This window comes from Erithacus rubecula (genome assembly GCF_903797595.1).
Source record: "Erithacus rubecula genome assembly, contig: scaffold_633_arrow_ctg1, whole genome shotgun sequence".
Taxonomy (NCBI): Eukaryota; Metazoa; Chordata; class Aves; order Passeriformes; family Muscicapidae; genus Erithacus; species Erithacus rubecula.
In genome coordinates this window covers 24,234-42,724 of record NW_027635705.1, presented here as the reverse complement: position 1 = coordinate 42,724, position 18,491 = coordinate 24,234, and the positions used below count along the sequence as shown (strand labels likewise).

General features: G+C 49.8%; 1 long non-coding RNA gene across 2 annotated transcripts; it reads right to left on the bottom strand.

The window, feature by feature from the left end:
• Positions 1-2,864: 2,864 nt before the first annotated feature.
• Positions 2,865-11,567, bottom strand: LOC306816497. 2 transcript variants are annotated; one of them, XR_013777690.1, is made up of 4 exons: positions 9,856-9,972; positions 9,243-9,320; positions 7,769-7,914; positions 2,865-4,222 (listed from the first exon to the last, which is right to left on the bottom strand). It is a non-coding gene; the product is annotated as an uncharacterized lncRNA (long non-coding RNA). The 2 variants fall into 2 exon arrangements; XR_013777689.1 differs by lacking the exons at positions 9,243-9,320; positions 9,856-9,972 and adding an exon at positions 11,432-11,567.
• Positions 11,568-18,491: the final 6,924 nt, after the last annotated feature.

Genomic DNA, 18,491 nt, shown 5'->3' with positions numbered 1-18,491 from the left:
GCTGTCTCCTCCTGCACACAGATTTCATCCCCAGCCATTCTCCATCCATCAGCTGCCAGCTAAATGAAGCTGCTCTGTGAATCCAGGCTGTTCCAGTGACTTCCAGTGACCACACACGTCACATGTCAAGACAAGTTTTGGCAGCGACCCCAGCGAGGGAGTGAGAAATCTCCACACACCCAGAGGCAGGCAGGGCAGTTCCTCACATGTCAAAGGCAGCAGCAGTGGGAACAGGCTGCATATGTTTTCTGAGGCAAGGACCCTGTCATTTATGGAACAAACGGTACATTTATTGTGCTATTCAGGAAGAAATAATAATTACACTGGCCTCCAGTCTCCAGCTCTTTTAAGTCTCTACTTAAAGAAAGAGCAAAAAAAAGACCAAAGCAAACAAGGCTTCCACAAACCCTCTGAACTGGCTTTTAGCTGCTGGACAAAAGCATGGCAGCAGGAACTGCTCTGCATTGTCTCCTTCCTGTTTCATAACAGCCCTGCAGGCACAGCACGGCAGGAGCAAAGCCCTGCTCGTGTGCTGCAGCTGCCCTGACCTCCCCACTGTGCTCCAGGTGTGCTCCAGGTGTGCCTGCCTGCCCTGGCACGTGCTTGTTCATCCCAGGCCAAGGAGCAGGGAGCCAGCCCAGGCACCTGTGATGCCATGATGATTTTTTGCCTTTTCTTTTATATATCTTTTATGTATTCTCAGTGGCCTTAACATGCATACTTGTAATTCCTTAAGTCTGATAATTTAGCATAAACCTGGCATTCTGTTAGGCCAGAAAACCAAACATCCTAAAGGCCTTGCAAGCTGGAAAGCCCTACGCTGTCCTGAGAAACCAAGGTCCTCTAAAATACATCCTGCAAACTAGAATTAAAATTAGGCCCATCTAGACAGGAATACTTGGAAACAGAAAGATATTATACTATTAATTCAAGCCTCTCATTGAGGTATCTTTGTTAAATATGCTAATTTGCAAGGTCTATCAATTGTATATGTGATTTACCATGTGTGTGCATTTTGGGGCATTCCACTTTGGTGAAGTGCTGCACCATAAAGATCCTTATTAAATACCCAGATAAAAACCCTTTATCCTCTAATGTGTCTGGCTCTTAATTTTAAATCCAAGGAAAAGGCATCACTTGGGCACCCCAGCAGCAACACCCACAGCTCCAGGGTGATCTCCCAGGAACACCCCCTGCAGCACACATCATTCTGTCTCATCAGGCACTCAGCCCTGCTTTGGTGGAGATTTACAGAGAGGTTTTTTTTCTCTTGGAAGCAATAATAGATGGACAGCAGGAAAGGGAAGAAATTAATGAACAAGTAATCATTCCCAAAGTTGCAAATAGGAGCGATTCCTCACTCTGAGACAACCCTGGAAAACAAGATTAAAATGCTTAGGGGACATATTCTGAAAACTGCAGGTAATAGAACAGATAAAATGTATTTACACTATCTCACAAGGGACATGTACTTTTTATTCTGCTGAGGAATGGAATATTCTGCTCCTCATTGCAGAGCTAAAAGGGTGTCCTAAAAAAAGGAACTTAACAAAGCGTTTTTAATGGCAGCTGGGGCTGGTTCCAGAACACAGGCTCTCCTCTGCCCACAGAACCACAACCAGCACCTGCAGACACACCCAGCACACAAACATCATTAATAATCCAGCAAACAGCACCATTATCAGCCAGCAGAAGGGAGGCTGGGGTGGCAGGGGGGCCAAAGCTACACTCCCTGTGCTGATGTTTGCCAAGAGGAGGAGGAGGAGGCACATCCTTCTGCCTTCCTCCCCATGGCAGCCCGCAGAGCCAGGGCTGCCAGCAAACAGCCTGTGCCTCCAGTAGCCTCCAGCAGAAACAATTTGTCATGTGTCAGATCAAATCAACTCTTCTGAGGCCACGGTGCTCCCTGAAGCAGACAGCTGCCAAACTCTAGAGCAGGAATCCAAGGAAAGAGAGTGTCCACTGTCAGCCCCCAGTGCTGGGGGAGCCCAGCACAGTTTTTGTGGTGAGACATCAGCAACCCCAGCCAGGCAGCCACCAGCAGCTCCTGCTAGGAGCAAGGATTTGGTGTTTCAATTACCACTCCATGTAGTCCAGAACCTGCACACTCATGCTGTGGCACAGCACCTCGCTGATGCCAGGGAGGCCTGAGGAAGGCTGGTATCTGTCAAGTGTCTGGAATGGCTGCAATGGATTATCACTTGTCTGAGCAAGGGCTTCTTCCCTCCCAGACAGCACATGCTCTCCTGCTACAAGAACTCCCTCAAACTGAACTACAGATTACTATTTTTTCCTTTTAAATAGTCCTAGAGGCTTTTTCTTTTTTTTTTTTTTTTTTTTTTTTTTTTTGTTCACTCCCAAGCACCACTGCACTTTCCATGATTGGGTTTGTGCCCTTGCCTTGAGGCCCCTTGCAGATCCCGTTTGCTGCACAGTCCTGCAAGAACCACTGAAGCACAGGGCCTGGGCATGTCCCTGTCTGTGATCCTGCTGGGCACAACAAACCCCTAAAACTGCTGTGGGCTGTATATCATGCCAGCAGTACTGTGAGGATCCCAAATTGCTCACCTGCTCCTGCAAAGACCAGGCTCAAGCACTCCCTGGTCTGCACAGAGGGCACATCCCTCAGCCCAGGGCCCAGCTGCTGCTCCAGATGTTCCAGATGTGGGCTCCATCTCCACCTGAGCCCTGCCATAGCCAGGAAAGCCACTCCTTCTACAGATGAAGAATAATGGCCCCATAAAAGTGAGTCTGCAAGAGTTCCTGGCTGGACAGAGATTAGTTCATGGCAAAGAGAAAGGCAGAAGGTGCAAAGGAAGCACAGGAGAAGTTGGAGGTGTTGCTTCAAGTTACCAGAAAGCAACAGAACCTCATCACTGCCTATCAACAAAAAGAAGTGAACAAATGGGAAATGTGGCAGCCTAAACCAGGGAACAAGGGAAAAACAAGCAATCAGGCACAGGGCATTCCCCTGGCATTAGCAGGGCCAGTACAAACATCAGCTGTGTGGGGCTTTTCCAGTTCATTTAAAGAGTCAGGCACCACTCATCTGGTGCCTGATGACAAGCTATATTTAGACCCCTTTTATCTGTACCAGGACTCCTCTCCAGCCACAGGGACTGGCTCCTGGACCATCCATTGTTCCAGGAGCCTCTCACCCAGCTCAGAACACAAGACTCAGCCAGCCCAGGCACCAGGAGAGCTGTGAAGGACTCCTAGCACTGCTCCAGCAAGGAGCAAACCCAGGCTGTGCCTGGAACACGGGCAGTGTTACACAGAGATCCTGGCAAGGAGGAGGAGGGTACAGACTCCAGTCTGTCATGTACAGAGATGCTTTCCAGGCACTTACAGCTGCACAGACATCAGCAGCCAGGCTCCCACAGAATCCAGCCTTTGCATGCTCCAGTTTCCAGCCAGCACTCTCTGCACTGTGATCCAGCCCAGCTCAGTGGTGGCAAGCAGAGCCAGCTCCAGGCACAGCCCTTGCCCTCAGCCTTTGAAGGCAGGTTAAGCAGAGAAGGCTTTAGGTATCAACCCAGGACATGGCTTGAACTCACATCTCTGAATGGAGACTCTTCCTCTGAAAAATTAATGCTTTTTTTCAGCTCTCTGCCTTTGAGAGAATCAAAGTGCAGTGGGAGTCACACTCACATCAGGTTCCTCAGCAAACTCTGGTTCTGTTCCTGAACAGTGGTCAATTCTCCAGACACCTGCAGGAAACCAAACCTGCCTCAGCCACCCCATCTCAGCCTGCTCCTCAAATCTGAACAAAGGAGCCCATTCACAGCAGCACTGACAAATTTCTTTACCCAGGAACAGGTGTCCAAGTGCCATGCTGTGAGTAAGAGGATGGTTCCCAGAAGCCTCCTATTGACATGGAACACTTCCCCACACACTCTGTACTTGATTACCCCACGCTTGCTGGGAGAAAAGGAACAAAATGCACTGCAGAGCCACTTGCTAATTCCTGATTGGAGTACAAGCATGGCAGAAACACCATTTTCCCCTCCCTTTCCAAGGCTGACATGTGCCATGTCCAGTTGCCAGAGACAGACACCTCACACCCAGCCCTTCTGTTCTGCCACCCTGAGGAGGGCCCATGTGGAGGAGCCATCACACACTGGGTACCAACACAGCATTCAAAACTATGTCCAGAACTTGCTGAAGCACTTGGATCACCCACGGCTCCTGCTGGAAGTTTTCCACAGTGTAACAGTTTATTCTGTGGGCAGGAAGAGAGCAAGAAAATTAATTAAGGCAAAGTCAGAAGCAAATACTCCTCCTGAAGTGAGTTAACTACACTAAAGCAGAGTTGTGAGCAGGCCAAGTCCATTTTAAGGGCTATACATTTTCTCTTCCACAGTCTTGAAAAGGAAAATGAAGAGACTTTGTTCTGTATGCATATTGTCCACCATTTGTTATTGTCTGTCTATTGATGCTTACTTGAAAAACAAAATTTAATTAAACCCCACAGTACTGCATAGCCTGCCTTTGAAATATGCCTGCATTAGTGGATCATTACAGTAAATGAAATACAGCTTCATATTGGATTTTTCAAATAATGGCCTAAAACTGTTACAAATTAAATAATACTCCTGCAGAGGGAAATTAAGAGACAGCGTTTTTAGCAAGGGCAAAGAGATGTTTACAGATGAAGTCTGAAATGAGACATGGAGGCAATGAGGCAGAGAGGTGCCACAGGGCTCCTCCAGACCTGGTTGGGAGGGTTCTGTGTAGAAATTAGACAAGGAAAGAGTGTGCCATGGCCAGGCACATGGAAAGGGCAGTGTCCCCAATGTCCCAAGAATGCCAGCATGACCAGAGTTTTGGGGTGTGCTGGCACAACCTAGAGACAGGTGTTTGTGCATGGGGGAGAGCTCACTGCAGCCTTTGCATGTCCTTTGCAAACCTGGCCAAAGCAGCAGCAGCCATGGAAGTGAAGCCTCGTAACCACTGGAAGCACTGAAAGCCTGGACACCCAGTGGCCAAGGAAAGGGATGCAGGAAGGTGCTGTTATGACAGGATGAGAAACAGGAAAAAGGAGAAAAGCAACAGGAGCTTTGTTATCTCGGGGTAAGTAAAAGCACAAGTGGGTCAGTGAGTCAGAGTTGGGCACAACAGCAATGCCTGATGTGGAGCACAGCAAAGTAAGTGAATATTGCATGAGCCTCACAGCTCTGGCTCCAAGAGATCTTCTCCTTAATAGCACCTGGGCTGATGCCAAGTGCTCTTTGACGATTTATTTACTCCAAGAAATCATTTTCCCTAAATAGGAGGAGCCCGTTAGTGCATCCTCCTTCACGTGAGCCTGGAGAAGGCTGAACCTGCAGCTCCTGGGGCCTCATCTCCATGGTGATGCACCAACACACACACACACTACTCCTGCAAGAAGGCAAACTTCCCCAAAGGAGAGGCTGAACATCCCCAAAGGAGAGGCTGAACATCCCCAAGGGAGAGGCTGAACATCCCCAAGGGAGAGGCAGAGCTGTCTCCTGACAGCCCTGGCACAAAGTCTGCTGCAGGTGTTGGCAGGCAGGGCTTTCCTGAGCAGCAGAGCACATCAGCCTAGGAGCAGCTGGAAACAAAGCAAACCTTGCAAGGGCACCTCTGGATCCATTTTATAGGAAAACAGCAGATTTCCAGCTGCTTCCCATGCCAGGAAGCAGCGACTGAGAGACAAGTTCCTGTAGTTCTCATCAGCTTGTGAATCAATTATTTATAGGAAGAAGGTTCAGCATAGAATCATGGAAAGCTGTCAACTTGCAGCCCACGCAGAGCTTGCTGCTCTGTGAACCAGGGACTCCTCACCCCTGCATGGCACAGGACTAAAATCAGCAGCTGTGGCACGAGGGGATCCATCACACCACAGCAACACGAGCACTGGGACCCCAAGGCACTAACAGCACACAGCAACAACCACAGGGATCCAGGCAATGCAGCCCAGGATGCTTCCTAAAGGAAAAATCTGGTGGTAAAAGGGCACTGGGAGTCATGTGAAAGAGCACTGGGAGTGATGTAACAGAGCTGGCACGTGGAGCAGTTGGGGAAGGAGACTCTGACAAGGCTCTGTGGGGCCAGACTATCGAAGGCAAAACAAGCACAGCACTCAGGCACCAGCCCATTGCTCTCCTACCCCCACACCAAAGCCTCTGTAGGGATCCACAACACCTAGCCCCTCATCTGCACACCCCCAAATCTCTCCCATCAGGAGATTCTGGCTCTGTGCTTCTCAGGCTGGGGCAAAGCCTCCCCTGACACTTAAGAGCAGCACAAGCATCTTGCACAGAGATTGCTGAGAGGGGGGAGCAATCTGTGCCACAAGCTCCAGGCAGTGGGAGCATGCCAAGAGCAGGGCAGGCAGAGGTTAAAAACGAGCAGGCTTCACACTCCCAGGCATTGCAGGAAAGGTGCTCATCCCCAGCTCTCCAGCACTCCTGAGAACACAGCCAGGATGAGCTCTGAGCATTTCAAACACACCAGAGTGCTACTCCTCGATTGCTGGAGCAAATAAAGGGACTGGGATGTCCCAAAGGGAGGAGGGGGAGCAGCACAGGCACCCCTGGAAGTGCCCTGCTTCTGCAGTTCAAGGTTAAACACTTGCACTCATTCCTGAATCTGCCTCTCTCTAAAGCTGCACCAGGTAATTAGAATCATTATAACTATTATTAGACCATTATATTATTATAGCATTTTTGCTACACTTGACATCTGTTGGCTGATAGATTTAACTGGTACATAAGAAATAACTGTGCAGAGATTTCTTGCAAATGAGCAGCAACAGGGAAGACATTAAAGCATTCTGCATTCAAAAAGTTAATTTTATGGAAGTACGCTCAAAATAAAAATTCCAAAATTAAGTTAAACCTTTAAAACCTCTCATTCAAGGAATTATTTAGGCTTAAAGTAGGCAACCATTACAAGATCCTGACTTTATTTAGATCTCTAAAGGCATATATGTAGCTTGGTATCTCCTTCAGATGAACATATACATCTTCTTCCCATCTGCTCCAGAGATTTCTAAATCATCCTTCCATCTTCCTTTCCCTCTCTCTCTGCAGCAGGCACTTGAATTATTTGGGCAGAGTCTGACTGCACAGGGAACCAGTATAATCAGGGCTCTTACAACCTGCTGTCTGCAAATCCTATAGAATTATCAGCAAACACACATCTAGAATAAAATACAGCTTCCTGCAGCCCATGAAGCCCAAAGGGCTTTGCAAACTAGACTTGGGATGCAATTTATCCACCAGTGAGATTCAGCTGTAATCCAGAGTGGAACACAACCTTTCCATCCATATTTAACTACAGCACACAGGGCCCTGGACAGCAGCAAGGAAGAATCCAACAGAAGCCATAGGAATGTTTTAGGGAGACTGAGTTTTTCCCCTGGAACTGAAATTAGGTCAGGGCACCTGCAGAGTTGGACTCAGTGATGCTTGATGGTGCCTTCCAACTCAGAATATTCCATGATTCTGTGACTCTACCATCAGCCATGGACCAGTACAGGAGAACAAGGAGGGCCCAGAGTCTCCATGCTGTTGATGGTGCCCCTGAAGCACAGCTGGAGTGAACAGCTGGGTACCACAAGTTACCAGCCTGGGGAAGAGCAAGACATGAACACCACAGGGGAATCCTGTGTTGCCCTTAAATTTGGTTGGGCTCAAATTTCACCCCACAGTTACACCCATGTGCAAACACAAATGGAAAGCAGGTGGAGGACTTCCATTCTTAAACTTCAGGCAGCTGAGCCCAGCAGCTCAGTACTCACAGAACTCAGGGAAGGCAGAGCTGGTCCTGCTTGGGCAGTGAAATCTGTTTCAGCTCAAATAATTCCTCTTCCTGAAGCATCACTGAGGTGACAGCAGAGCCCTGGTGCAGTGAGGCATCCTGCAACCACTCCCACTGTGACACACACTAGTTAGGAATAAAAATGAGTGTCATTAATTTCTCCAGAGCAAGTAGTTTTATCTTGTCCAGAGGAGCAACCACACAAGGAACTTGGAATTGCTTGAGGAGAAAAATGTGTTTTTGCTACCTTTGTCACATGCAGACATGCTCAGCTCTCACTGAGGAGAGACTTATGGAGAAACAAAGGGGAGCAGGAGGTGCAGGACACAACTTCCCCCATGCACAGCCCACTGCTGTGGCAGCTCTGAGTGGGAAGCAGGCTGAGGATTGCCAGAGCTGTTTCAGTGCCAGCCCCAGCAAGAAGCCTCAGGTAAATGAAGTTCATGAAAGCTCTTAAATGACCTAAGTCTTCAGAAGGAGAGCACAATCCCCCACTACAGAGACCTGCCCATCACACCTCTGACCAGCACAGAGCAGCTTTTCTCTCTATCCATCTGATGCTTTCAAAAGCCAGAGGAGCTGGGGCTGGGTAAGCTCACCTTAATGAGGCCCAGTGCTCATTATTAACTAAGAAAAAAAAGACCAACCAAAGCAACTCCACCCCAAGCACCTGAGGGGTGGCATCAGCAATTCCCTGTCACCACAGGAGCAATCCCTGTGTATGGGCCCTGGGAGCTCAGCCCAAGTCTGCTTCTGTTCATCCTTTCCATTAATGGTTTGAACAACCAAAGAGAAGGCACTTTTATAAAACCTGAAAGGATGTCCAGGAGTTAAGAGCTGGAAGCACTCTGGAGGTCATGATCAGAATTGATAAACAGAAGAAAAGTTCCCAAAACACCCACAAATCAATAGAAAGAAAATCAAGGAAAACAATGCAAAGAAATGCACTTGGAAACAGCACAAACAGAGATCAAGCACACAAACAGTCCAGGGGAAAACTCTCCAGACAGAGGGAACCTGGGGAAAACTGGGGACCAAACTAAATGTGCCAGCACTGTGTAAGATCCAGAACATAAAATACCCAGTTCTGGGCTCTGTGCTGGGTGTCACCTCTGAGTCCCAGACTAACCAGAGGGTTTGGGCAGCCAGCAGAGCAGTCAGCAGTACAGAACATGCTGCCCCACAGCAGCTGGGGAGGGGTTTCTCCATCCCTGCTGCCTCCAGGGCTGGAACCAGCTCCCAGGTTTTAACAACCTGCCATGGGGCTCCCTGTTCTATGAAGGCAAGAGACAAACTGGCTGCTCAGTTTGCTGCACGGGCAAGTTAGATGAGCTCAGGCTCTCTGAGGACATTTCATCATCTTGGGATTCCATCAAGGCCCAGAGGGAGCTGGGTCCTGTCCAGATGTGCACCACCATCCACCACTGCCCAGCCTGGAGCTGAGGATCTCTCACCTGGCTCAGAACAGGGCTATAGACAAGGAGGCTGTTCCAGCCCTGAATTTCATTTTGGCATCCTCCATCTGGCTATTCCTACAGCAGTGACAAAGGCAAATGAACTAATTCCCCTCCCCAAAATACAAGAGAGCTTCTCATCCTGCTGAGGGGCACCCACACAACCACAGACCCAGCACCACTGTGACCATTTCCATTATCCCTCACTAAGGAAGTCATCAGGCTCCATTTGCAGCTCAGAAGCCAGCAGGGAATAGGATGCTGCCCTGTGGAAAGCCATGGCTGCCCAGTTTTCCTCCTCTCCACCTATCCCACAGGGTTCCACCGACCTCTGCAACTCTCTGAAGCCCACAAGGGCCATCACCCAGCCCTGCCTACCCCAGACACCTCAATTTGAGTTGTTGAAAGCCACTGAAGCCATTGCCACAAGGTGTTACAAAGCAGGTGACACCAGAGCACAGCTGCACCAAGCCCAACCAGCAGCTTGGCAGAAATCCAGCAAGGGGGCCAAAGCTACAAATCTCATGCAAAAGCAGGGCCTAGCTCTCAGGAGCATTTGAGATTTCCCACAGACTAGGAGGGATTTGGGGTTTTGCTGAGCTGCCTCATGAACCGCAGCCAGAATGGATTTGACAAAGCCTCGGTGAGCAGGAGCCTTTTCCCTTGGCAGGGCTGCTTCCCAGAGATCCCCAGCCTTGTGTCACTTCCCACTGCAGGTGCTAAGAATATCTGCCTGTTCATAAAAAAGTAGCAACCAGCTATTGAGAACGTATCAACAAAGCTCTCAACAAATCTTAATTAAAGCTGATTCACCTCCCTCACGAGCAGAGCATGGTTTCTCAGAACGCTGACTGGAAGAGCTGAGGTGGGTTAGAAAAGCCATGGAGGGAGTCAGTAGCACAGAGGATTAGCACACAGAGAGGATGACTATTATCCCTAAATTTATCCCAATAATCCAACACCTCACAAATTCTCAAGGTATGGATGCTGCTTTCAACCCCACCTGTCAAGCAGAAGCAGACAGGTTTGGGGATGCTGGAGTTTACCATGTGTTTTATTGCTCAGGCTAAAGGAATTCTGATGTAAAAATGAAGGAGGTGGTGACAGTAGCACCAGTCCTGCTCTTGTGCTGCTTCAGGACACTGAAAGGACAAGACTGGTTTCAAAGGCTGTTCTGACAGTTCACCAGGAATTGTTTCCAGCTGATTTCTTCCAAAGAATTGTATTTGTATCCCTTCAATATACTAAGTACACGGTCACACAGACAGCAGCCTCCAGGAACTCACAACACTGCTCTCTCACCTCTGGTAGCTGGACTCCTACACTGTAGTTTCTGGGACAATATTTTGGATACTTCCACCATAGAAATGCCCTAGAGGCTGCTGGAAAACAAAGTGGACCAGACTGGATCATTTTAAGGCAGAAAAGAGAGAAAAAGAGACGTCCATCCCTTAACAATGCTACTCCCAGAGAACAAATGAATTCGAACAATCACAGAACACTGCGGCAGCACGCTCGGTAAATGACAGGGTGTGTCATCGTCTTGGAACATCCTCTGGAGACTTATCTGCACTTAAAAGGTTCCTGCTGGGCTGTGCACGGAGCAGCCTCTTGCACAGACAGCTCCACCACAGAAATGCCCCTGCAGATTATCCTCCTTTGGCAGGCAAACTGAGCAGCACCGGTGCAGGCAGCTCTGCCTCTGCACCGCACTAGGACTGGGTTAGTTCCAGCAGAAAAACACTGCAGAATAAGTAACTTGGCCCTAAGAAATTGTGTCTGCACAACTTGGTGTCGACTCTGACCCTGCTGAAGGTGGGCGGCATCAGAGCTCTGCCAAAGATCTCTCCTAATGCGAGTGTTAGCCAACCACTGCGCTTAAGCATTTTAAGGCAACATTCCAAAGTGTTTATATACAAAAGCCCCTTTGCTCAGCGTTCCCTTCCTAGCCTTGTGCAACGCATCGTTTTACCAGTTCTCCAGTCAGAGCACCATATGCAGCCTTGTACCGAAACAATTAAACCAGCTTTAAAATTCAGACCTCGTGTTACAGAGCACACTCATTTTAATATCCCAGAGTTACTCCAGCATGTTTTTATTCCACAGCAGCCTGGGCACACATCAGCCCAGAGGTCGCCCAGCCTCGTGCTGCAGGCAGGACCAAACTGCGCCCTTTGGAGGAAACTTACATGTAAATATTTATGTTTAAAACGCGTCGGTGTAAGGGATCCCTGTCCTATGCGAAGCACCCGTCACAGGCCCGCGTTTGCGGTCCCTGCTGCAACACTCCGGCAGGGACCGGTCCTGCCAGCCCTGTCCTAACGGCCCGGCGGCTCTGAGGGGAACCGGGCCTGCGGGCCGCCCCAGCCCGGCCAGGCCTCACCGCCGGCTCCGCTGGCACAGGGCAGCGCAGGGAAGACAGCGGCCGGTGCCCACAGGGCCGGGAGCAGCACTGCGTCCCGGACCGCGGGTGCCTGGCCCGGAGCTCCAGTCCAGCCCTCACGGGGCGCCAGCACCGCCCCCCCTGCGACCCCCCCACCCCGACTCACCGCTCCGCACTGCGCACGCTCTGCCCGCCCCCGGGCCCGCCCCGGCCAATCAGCGCCCTCCTTGGCCCTGCTCCTGCCCTTGGCCCCGCCCCGCTCAGCAGCACAGCCCCTTGGCCACACCCCCGGCCCGGCCGTTCGGTCACACCGCCCTTGGCTCCGCCCCCTGGCCCTGGCCCCTCCCGTGCCCTATGAGGCGGCGGCACTGGCCCGGCTCGGCCGTGAACTGGCTGGGTTTGCCTTTGTTCCTTTGACCCGGCCTGATATGAGCCGTGTCTCTTGTCCTGGGTCAGGCCCCGGCCTCGCTGGGCGGACAGGAGCCTCCCTGGCTGTAGGAACGGGCTGTCCCGGGCAGCAGCCCCAGCCTGGAGCATCGCTCCCTCAGGAAAGCACTGACGGGACTGCCCGGCTGAGGGCACCTCTCTGCATCGTGTTAGGACAAATTCTGGAGAATTTTCTCCATGGAAAGGGTGGTCAGGCACTGGAACTGCCCAGGGAGGTTTGGGTCCCCATCCCTGAATGTGTCCAAGGAATTCCTGGATGTGGCACTCAGTGCTCTGGGCGACAAGGTGGGGATATCTGGGATGGGTCCTGGGGATCAGGAGGGAATATTCACAATGATCTGGAGATGTGGCTTTACACATCATATCATCCCTGCCACAGGCTACTTCACCACCTCGTTTATTTTTCACAGGTTTTGAGGAAAGTAGTGAGGTTTCAGGTAGGTACAAGGGTGTAAATTCTCAGCCTTGGCACCCCTGGCTGATGCTGAAATGAGGTGAGAAAGTCAGAGAAGGCACAGGGAGCTCACTGTTCCCCTCACCTCATTCACTCAAAGCCCTCTGCTGATTAAAATCATACCAAAGCATTTCCCACCCCTCTCCGACTGTGATTGTGTGATGGCATTGCAGAAACGATGGAAAATCGACAGCCACGAGCTGAGCAAGGGCTGGGCTGTGGCTGAGGAACAGGCCATGGGATCCACTGCACAGCAGCCAAAACCAACCTGCCAGCCCCAAAATTAAACCTGCAATGCTTAATTATCCAGTGAAAGATGCTCAGCGACATCAGGGGACCTGTCCCTGGGCCACTGTCCCCACGGCTCTGCTCACCCATGCTGTGTTTCACTGCTGGCACCCACAGAGATCCTGGAGGCAGGAGATTGACTGTAAGCAAATCTCAGCTCCCCTTGCCAGTAATTGAATATTTTCAGTCTTTCCAGGTTGGTTGTAAACATCTCAAAAACATAATCTGGAATCAAATCCCTCAAAGCCTGTCAGGAGTGCACCAGAGCTTTATTGATGCTTATGATTTTTGTTGGGGTTTATGGTTTCTCAGGCAGCTACATGATTGCTGCCTGGGTTTAATGCTGGCTGTTAGATAGGTGAAAGCACTGCTGTACTCCAGCCTCCTCCTTCTCCTTTTGGGCTCCACACACCAGGCAGGACTGGCTACTTGCAGCCCAGGAGCCAAGTGTCAGCTGGGGGCACTAAGAAGAGGATTTTCTCCCTGCTTGTCTCAGGGCACAGCAGCCACCAGGCAGTTTGGGAAGCTTCACTGAGATGCTCAGTCCATCCAGAGAGGAGCACTGCTGCATCCCTGGACAATCCCAACCAAATCCCACATCTGAAACCATATCAAAGAGATAAGAAAATAAACTCTGCATGTATTACCTTCTGCATCTCAAGTTCCTCTGGTCTGATGGGGTGGAGGTTTTTTCCAAAGGTATTAGAGAAGATGGGTGTGAGAGAGTAATTTGGGACTGGGAGTAATTTTTCATCAGTATACTTAAAGACAATCACAGCACTAGGAGGGAGGCCTAATTGTGGAGTTGTGTAATTAGTTTTTATGTCACTGCAATTATTCTGTTGGCTACATATAAAGAACATGGGAAAATGCAGCACTTAATTTTAAATCAAGACTTGATTCTCTTTTAGTAGGTAATTGATGTTGATCACATCACTTAGCAGCGACTATAAAATGTGCTATTTAGATTGTAAAAGGATGGATAGGTAATTGATGAATTGGTGGGAGGCAGCAGGAATCCTTCAGCTGGCTCTGTTTGCAGCTGCTCCTGGGCTTCCTTAGTGCCCAGGGTGTTAATGAGCACAGAGACCCTGTCCTGGTCCCACAGCTGTCCTGCACTCCTGGTTAAAACGCTTCCTTTAAGGAATTCAGATTTTCCTCATGGAATTGATCCCTCCTGGTTAAACCCCTTCCTTTAAGGAATTCAGATTTTCCTCATGGAATTAATCCCTCCTGGTTAAACCCCTTCCTTTAAGGAATTCAGATTTTCCTCATGGAATTGATCCCTCCTGGTTAAACCCCTTCCTTTGAGGAATTCAGATTTTCTTCAGGAAAAGGTGTGTGGGTTTGTGCCCAGGACTTCTACATGTTCATCTGGAAGCCACCAGGCTCCTCTCCTCAAGGCTGTTTGGCTTCTCCAGCAGCTCAGCCTTGGCAACATGTCACATGTCACAAATGAAATTACTTGACTGGTGCTAAACACCCCCAGAGGCATAATTGGACATAAAAGTTCAAAAGCAAAATTAAGTCACAAGATGTCATTGCTGTGAAGCCTCGCAGTGGTGCCCCTTGACAGTTAACTCTGAGTTTTTAGTGATTTTTTCATACTAAAAGTACCTGCAAGTAGTTTTAGTTGGGGGAATACCAGAGAAAAGCCATGGATGCTGTTTAACACAGCAAGGCAGAGCCATCCAGAGGGTTCAGTTGCCCTTTTCCCTCTGAGGGATGCCACCACCAGAGAGGTGTCTCTCCTGCATACAAGGCAAACTCCACAGGCTGCAGGAGAGTCATGAGGTCACATTTCCAGGTGGCAAGCCCAGGCTTTGCAGTCCACACTTGCAACAAAATAGATGGATTTGTGGCCAGACAAGCCACTGGATAAAGTCCTACCAGGATTTTTAAGTGAAACACTTTTCCTCTCCAGCCTTTCCTTCCCCCCAACCTCTTTTGTGTGCTGTAGCAAAATATGAGATGGAATTTGGGCTCCAGTGGGTGTTGTTGAACAGCCTGCCCTGGCCAGCCTCACTGGTGCCAGAGAGCTGCCCATGGCCACTCTCAGTGCTGACACAATGAAATGTATTTTTACAGCCCAAGATGTGAGTCATGACCCAGCCTGGGTTCAGAGCAGAGGGATTTCACAGTACATGTGACTCCAGAGAGGCCAGAGGCTTGAGATGGGATGGCATCACAGCTGCAGAGTTTCCCCAGTCACTTTAAAATTGCTTTTTCTCACCCATTTTGTGTGCTGGGACACGAAGGCTATTGCAGGACCTGTTCTGCCATGTCAGCCTCTCGGAATTGTGAGGATCAGATGGGTCCAGCTTGCAGCCTCTTATCACCACCAGCACAATCCTGTTTCATTCACTGCCAGAAAAAGACTCATCCAAGGGCTTTTGCCATCAGTCCCTCGGGCACTGGAACCATGAGTGGGATGTGATGAGCCAGGGGCCATCCCTACTCTGGGAAGGGCTGTGACAAGGGAGGATGCAGCAGGAGGCTCAGGGCTGAGCTGCTGCCCATGTGGCACAGCTGGGGGTCAGCATCCCGCTGGGTGACAGCCCCTGATGGCTCCTCTCCTCTGGGCCACTTCCCCGGGCCAGCTCTGTCCTGGTGGGAGTTCCAGCTGCGGACAGAAGGGCGGGCAGAGCCTGGGGTGAGCCTGGCCATGCCAGGTGGCTGCAGAGTTCCTCTCGCAGGGTCCCTGGGCTGCCCCCGCTCGCTCCCGCCCGATACTCAGGATTCAATCAGTGATCAATTCCCAGCTCTCCTCCGGAGCCAGGCACAAACGAGGGGAAAGCAGGGAGGAGAATAAAGCCCAAAGGGAGATCACAGAGAAGAGGGGTGTGAAGGGAAACTCAAGTTTTCAGCTGTGACCAGGCAAGGACAGTGACCCCAGGATGCTTTCTAGAAGCTGTCATGCCAAATGACCTGGGCAGGGCCTTTATGGGTGCCCAAGCAGGGATTTGGGTGAACAATAAAGTCACCAGCACAGAGGGCCATGCAGACAGCAAGGGGACAGTTCAATCCCCTGCCTCCTCCCCATGGAACAGACCCTGGTCACAGACACACAGTCCTGCTTATCCCTCAGCAGAGTCAGACTCCCTTGGTCTGGGGCAGTCAGTCCTTCCCAAGGCTCAAGGTTTCAGATCACTGAAAATCCCATGGGCAGAACCCACCTCTGTATCTCTGGCTGCCTCCCCAGGAGCCACATCCTGGCTGCTACCTCCTCTTATCTGTGTTTGGAGCATCTCCACATCACAGCACACATGGGCTCAGGAGCAAGGACAGGGACAATTAATGAAACACCTCTCTAAGGTGGAAACACAGGACCACCCATCTCAGCAGAGTCACACCACTGAAGGACAGGGGATGGTTATGAGCCATTATTCCCTGCACAAACAGGCTTTAAATCATCATCCATCACCAAGACCTAGCTCTGGATGTTCCAAAGGTGTCCAGCAAAGGCTTTGTGGCTCCTTTCTATCATGTGTGACCACAATGCCCATAACCTGGAGATCCTTAGGGAGCCTCCACGCCCACACTCTGCTGCTGCTCTGGGAAGAAATAAGAAATCAGCCCTGTAAAACATAAACATGACCAAAGGTGCTGCTTTAGGGTCTCAGTTCCATCTCTCTGGGGTGTGATCATGAGGGCAGGGCTCCCCAGCTGCCCCACCCTCCTGGCATGGCACAGGAATTGGGATGTTATGGAGCAGCAGTGCAGTAATTGAAAGCCTTTTTCCTTCTGGAAGCCCTTCAGGCTGCCAGTCTCAGCTGAGCTTCCACTTGCCAACACTTTTTCATTTTTTCTGTTTCATCTCAACTTTCCATTGGGTTCCTCATCCATCTGAGCTGCAATGATAAATATGGAAATAAAGAGGCATTTACACCCTCTCTCCTGGGTTGGTTTTGTGTACAAACAAGCTGTGCTCACAGCATCCTCCTCTCCACAGTGCTGGTTGAGGAGCAGCAGGGTGTGCCCAGCACTCAGCGGGGAGAAGGCTTTGGGGAAAATGAGTGCCAGCCACATCCCTGGGTCACTGTGGGGAGAAAACTGCAGCAAAAAGGATGGGGCAAGCAAGGCCCACAGGGACTTGTGTAAAGGACTAGAAGGGAAAGAGCAACAGCTGAAGAGATGGATGTGTGAAGTATGAAGAAAGGTTCTAATTTGCACAGAATCTCTTAATCCATTAATCACAGGGACATTTGTGTATGAAAACCTCCCTCTTGTTTAATACTATCTCAGGTTTGTCCAAGAAGGTAATGGCTGTTTGGCAGGGGAGTGGGAGGGGTGAGGTGGGACAGGCTGAAGCCATGGGCTTGTTTCCACGGAGAGAAGATCAGCCCTTAGTGTGGAGCCAGCACAGGAATGAGCAGTGATGGAAAGCACTGGACATGGCAGCCCAGGAGTCACAGTGGCACTGGGGACACTGGTTTCATGAAGGAGAATGCCCCAGTGCCTCTTGGCTCTTTGGAGGTTGCCTTCAAAGGCTGGACAAACCTGCCTGGGTGCCTGGAACAGAGAGTTTGGGGGTTTAAGAGCAGATTAACATCTTCCCCTCCACCACAGTCCTCTCCTCTCCATTCACACTGCTGCAGTGTTCCTGCCCTTGCCCTGAAGAGCTGAGGGAGTGTGAGGATCACCCTGGAGGCAGAGGGAAGCTCTGGCAGCATAACATGGACTGATCCATCCCCTGATCCTCACCTGATGCTTCTCTCAGGCTTAACCTGTTCTGCTTTAATCCCATGAGCTTTCCTGGCATTGCACCAGACCAGCCAAAGTCTCCTCGTGTCCTATGATGGTCCCACAGACCTCAGACTTCCCTGTCAGTCAGCAGGTGAACATAATATCTACAAACCCTTCCTGAGCTGCTCCCTGCTTTCCTCAAGGGAGAAAAATAGGAAAAAAATTAGTATGCAGCTTCTTCCTTGAGAAATCAATGCGATCTCAACACACTGTGAAGTTCCCTGACTGTTAGAGATGCTGCACTGGTAAAAACTAACCCTCAGAGGAGAAGGGCTAGGGAAAAAAGAAAGAAAAATAAATTCCAGTGACTAGACAAGGCTAAAATGTTGCAGAAAGCTAAACTGTGAGGGCTGGGGCTTGTTTGGAAGTCCCAGAGTGGAGAGGGCTGCACAGGCCAGCTGTTTATCACCCCACCAAGAATCAGCTGTAATTGTTAATTCTAATTAGAGCTGTTGGGTAAAAATATAATCAAGAGTTTCCATTAGAGAAAAAATACATTTAATCTAAATCAAAAATTTTGGTTTTTAAGAAAGGGGGTAAATGTTGAAAATTTTGTAACAACTCATTTCAGCATTTTCAAGATAATATGGGATGCATTTTTGCTGTGAAACACATCATCAATTCAAATGTGTTTTATCTTATAGTCTGAAGAGTAAAAAATAGTTTTCAAATCAAAGCAAAAATTGTATTTTTAGGCATTTTCTTTTAAAAAGCCTATCTGGGGGTTTCTGTCCTAATTAAGAATGATTTTTTTTTTCCTTTTTTCTTAATGGAATAAGCTGTTCCTAGTTAGCTCTGCTTTAAAACACTGGGTTGTTGTGTCCACTCATCTGTCCCCAGCACCTGATCCCAGGGGTCTGGGTATGAGCACTGCCTGAAATCCCTGGGGTTTGAGTCAGGCTTTATAAAGCTCACAGAATTAAAGCAAGAT